Genomic DNA, 5025 nt, shown 5'->3' with positions numbered 1-5025 from the left:
ACACACACACACACACACACACACACACACACACACACACACACACACACACACACACACACACACACTTATGGACAAGCTACTTAAACATATACGAGAGGTTTGCATTAGATAAATACTTAGGTGAGATAATTGTGTCGTGTGGGTCTCTAATTAATTGTCCAGAAGAAGGAAGATCCYGGGGTGGAGACTGGTGCGTGRACGTGTAAAAGGCTAACAGGGGTAAAGAGAACGTGTGTGGGTGTGTGATGGTGTACAGAGCTCCTCAATCCCTTGTTCCCAGAGGGAGAAATGCTGCAATCAGTCCATTAGTGAAAGAGGGAGTGAGACAGGGAGAGAAGGATGTGGGGGAAGGAAAGGGAGGGGAAGGAGGACTGAACACAACCGACTTGGCCAATAACAGCAAATGAGGTTAGTTATAAGCAGAGGGGGAGGCAGCGGGGTCAATGAGCGTTGAGGACATGGACACAATGACTCGAACACGAGATGGGGAGGGGAGGGGGGGATAGGTGAGTGACAGCAGATAAAGAGGAGAGGGGGGCGAGGGGGGAATGAAGTGTAGAGACAGATGGATGAGAGCGAGAGAAATGGAGACAGAGGAGACAACTAAGGAAAGAAAAGCAAGATTGATTGGTGAAGTCAGGGTCAGTGGAAAGATATGGCTGCAGACTGTTGAGCACATAGTTGCTTTATTGTCTGGGCTCACAACAAGCCATTCACACATTTCTTTGGGTGCAAATAAAAACGCATTAAAACAAATAAAAAATCATYAGCATCATCATCATCATACTGCATGTGGCACAACCAGAATACAAAACATGACAAATCACAGCGGCACGTGTGCACTTCTACTGCTTTAATCTAATCAAATATAGATTGATAACAAATTACAGGATCGTGTCAATACTAATAAACTGAAATTAGTCTTATGGGAAAAACACACTGAACTATTGATGGTCTGAGATTTAAGATCAGACATGAGAGACTCAAACGCAAATCTTTGTTTATTAGACTGCTTTCTATCAATTTTAATAATTCATTTCTCTATTTAGTTTTATATTTTTGGAAGCTTTCATTTTTGACTCTTCAAGAGTTTCTTTTAAATAAGTGTGCTAATATTTTCAGAATTTATAGAACTTGTAAAATAAGGAACTAATTCCTTGTTTGTTTGTTTTTTGTTGTTTTGTTGTTGTTTTTTTGTACAAGAGCAGGACAGAAACTGAATACAGAAGAGGCCATTTAAAAAAATGATGAATGCATATTTCGTTACTGTTCAAAAACTGTTCTAATAATGGCCTCCCAGTGGTCATTTCTGTATCTGGGCAGACATGTTAGGAGAAAGACAGGAGGCTGAAATCTATAAGAGTGGATCAATATGTCGCAGAGGTTGTAGTGGGCACCACAGCTGCCACTGTTGAGTAAACAAGCTCAGGAGAATGATTGTCCTCCGAGTCAAGAATGACCCCAGTCATGATGTAGAATTGATTTTGTTCTCCTTTTGTTTTGCATGCATTATTGCTGCAAGTGTGAGTTTGTGTATGAGAGTGTTTCTTTATGGCGTGACTGCTATCAGAATCCCTCCAATGTAAAGAAGCACAAAAATGCAGAAAGGAGAGGGGGGGGGGGGGGGGGGGGGGGGGGGGGACAACTAAAAACAGGCAGGCTTCAGTTCTTTCTCCCATCCTCACACAGGAGATTGATGGCAGCATTCAGGTTTTCTACACGCCACTAATTGGATTCACAGGTCATTAGATAAAGTAGACAATTGAGACTGCTCCAGCTTAAAGACTGGGGCACATAGACAAGAAAATGGAGAAGGGTGCAAGAGGGGCAATATTGATGAGGTTGCAGGGTTCAGGACCAATAAAATTTTTCCCCTCTATACTCTGCCTCCAAAGCTCTATTACATCTTGTGCGGGGTGGGGTGGGGTGGGGGGGGGGATCAATAATTTGTGTGGCAAGAAAAGGTGGGGGATGGAGAAAGAGGTGAGGAAGGATGAGAAATAAAAAGAACAATGTGCAGTTTCATTACATGAATCACAAGTTGCCCTTTGCAGCTACTATTAAATATATCACTGAYGGCACCAGTCATTTAGTCCACAAACACTTATTTTATTTCAAAAAGGGGCCAAACACACCAAGCTGCGAGTCAGCCGCCTGAAACATCTAGAAACACGTTTGTCTCTTTTTTTGCGCTCAACACGCTGTCAGATCAGTCAGCCCCCTTTTTCCAGTCATGAAACCAGCATGGGGTCTGTCAACAGGAAAGATCACTTTGATTATCTTCTTACTGCAGTAAATGAACAGTGTGCGACATTAATGTGAGACTTGAGGTGTTATTTTTATGCATGCGGCTGGCACGCTCACTAAAAACAAAACCTATACGATACATTTGTTCACACAAATCACACATTATTCACTTTTAAAAATAACACAAATGTGGTCACGTAACGTTTTATATGAGCAAATATTTCTCATCTATTCTGACCCACAAAGGACTGGCTTCGTGCACAGGCGCTGCCTTTAAGCACATTTTTCCCCAGATGCTGGCTGGCAACTTAAGGAGACACAGCAGGAGGTCACCGCTGGTTCTTGATGTTGGTTTGGCATGTGAGAACCCTTAAACACATGTCTGTAATTAAGTCTGGACAGAAATGTGGCAGCGCAGACTTCAGCTGAGACAGCAAGGTAGTAGTTTTCACCAGCATCTACAATGCTGAACTATCATCCTAATGAAATTATTTTATGGTATATTACTAAAATTAGGAGTTTTCACTGCAGCCAGTGCAGTAGCAGGCYTTTGTGATTCGCTGCCCTGTGACAAACTGAGCTCAGTAAAAAACACTGTACTTGTTTAGAAAGCCAGCGGGGCTTGTTGTTTTAACATTAGAAGACAAGAGTGCAGTCTGCTCACACACATACACACATGCAGATGGCTGGTCATTAATTACAGATGGACTGGGGGAGGGAGTAACAGAGACACGGACACAGAGCTGAAGGGAGAGGTCAAGCTAATGCAGCTAGTTTTTCTACCGTTCTCCCTGGACGTTCACCTCCGTTTGCCCCACACCACGCTGGTCCTTCTTAATCACAGCGACGATGCGTGGTTTTTTTTTTTTTTTCCTTGTAAGACTGTGTCTGCATGAGAAAAAGATTTCTGCCATCCTCAGCATTCTCCAGCTTCAATCGGATTAAAACCTCACTGCTGTAGGGCACGACTGCACGGCCCACAGCTCACCTTAAAAACTCAACTGCCCTTCATTCACAAACACATTTGCACACACACAAATGCATGCACAATCACTTGCGCACGCACATCATACATTTAGTTAGCATTTCACCTTTTAAAAAGCTGTGTAGGTGACAACAGAGCTGACTGTGGCTTTTGGCAGCAATTAGTTCGGCCCTGGGGCTTAGACGCCACCTACTAAGTGTTTTGTGCTCTGATTAAACACTTAATCTCTTACAAGACAGAAAATTCTCACTACAGCTTAGCTACGCCTTCATTTGACAACATGAACATATACTTATGCCACTCATTTTTGTCACTAAAAAAGGCAGCTACATTACTCAAACCTCAACCCMAAAAAAATTGTTGGAAACAACACAAAGGACATTAAAAACAAACCTTAAATGTAGGACTTAATTACAATGTAGAATTTAATGTAGAATTTAATCCAGCCAGAAAAATCGAAAGAAAAAATAAACTTAAGTAGGACCTCTGGATGGGTTCTTTATTGAAACGTTTGTTTCAGGTAAACTCTGCAATATAAGAGCTGCCTCCACATGGTGGACAAACAGATTTAATGAACATTTTAGCACAGGCCATACAGAGTATTGCTTATCGGCAAGTGGCTTTTAACCCTTTTCCATTTTTGGTTCATGTTTTTACCATTGTTACCTTTCAGAACATAAAAAAGGATGTATTAGTTTTCAGGTTAGTGCTATGCAGATGTTTGTCAGCCTGAAATGCTAATTTTGTTCTTTTTGTTCACAATCAAAATGGGGGATCATCAGCCTAACAGATTGTTAGTACCCTGAATATCCCTATTGTTCATGAATATTTTATCAGTTAAGAATCAACTATGGGCAGAAAACGCACAAAAAAGCAACCCGTTATTAACAACAGTATAAAAACAACTAGCTCTTAGATCATTATTGTACCTTACTTGGTAACACGCCTGTCACGATAAACATAAATACTGTTTGAAGACTAATGTAAGGAAGCTTATGAAAGCTGCGTATGTAAAAAATTACGAACTGACCTTAGGACACTTAAAGTTTACGAAATTTACATAAAGTTACRAACGAACTGGGAGCGAAGTTAGCAAAAACAACACATAACAGCTACTGAAGCTGTAACATCACTACCTACCACTGTCAAAGTCAGCAGAATTTTTTTGTGTGTCTTCCTCTGGATTCATAACACAACTGAGGTCACACTTACGATGTTTACRATGTTTACAAAGTTTAAGGAAGTTCACAAAATTCACACAGCGTAAAAAGAAACAAATCTCTCTGAACCCAAGTGTTTCGCCAGCTGAAAGAAGGCATCGGAAAACCTGAAGATGCTCCTCTGCCTAAAGGCCTGTTCACGGCGCTCTCATGCTACAAAGGTTAGAGATAGGACTGCAACTAACGATTATTTTAATAATCGATTAATCTGTTGATTATTTTTTCGATTAATCGGCCAAATCACTAAAACGCTTAATTACATGAATRTGAGTAGATATAAATTAAGTTAACTCCTTAAGGATGCAAGTTATCGATTAATAAATTAATCTGAAGTTGATTTATCTTATAGATTGATTAACAATTAATTAATAAGCAGCCATTTTTTCTAAACTGGAGTTTTCTCTTGAATCAAGATGGCCTTTCCATAAAAATGAAGGATTTTTCATAATCTCCTGAATTAAAAAACAGAAGCACATAATACACATTTTAACAATTTATTTTGCCAGCTGTATTAAATACTGACTGAAAAAATGTGTATTTCTCCTACATGAAACATAACAGAAATTTAAT

The 5025-nt window shown here is 40.2% G+C and overlaps 1 protein-coding gene across 5 annotated transcripts in view; it reads right to left on the bottom strand.

Annotated features, from left to right (window-relative positions):
* rerea (arginine-glutamic acid dipeptide (RE) repeats a) overlaps window positions 1-5025 on the bottom strand; it is a 146634-nt gene that overhangs the window by 72721 nt on the left and 68888 nt on the right. The gene's annotated exons all lie outside the window — the stretch shown is intronic.

This window comes from Austrofundulus limnaeus, unplaced genomic scaffold (assembly GCF_001266775.1).
Source record: "Austrofundulus limnaeus strain Quisiro unplaced genomic scaffold, Austrofundulus_limnaeus-1.0 Scaffold3, whole genome shotgun sequence".
In the NCBI taxonomy this organism is placed as follows: domain Eukaryota; kingdom Metazoa; phylum Chordata; class Actinopteri; order Cyprinodontiformes; family Rivulidae; genus Austrofundulus; species Austrofundulus limnaeus.
The sequence above is the reverse complement of the archived record's forward strand: the minus strand, read 5'-3'. Positions and strand labels throughout refer to the sequence as shown.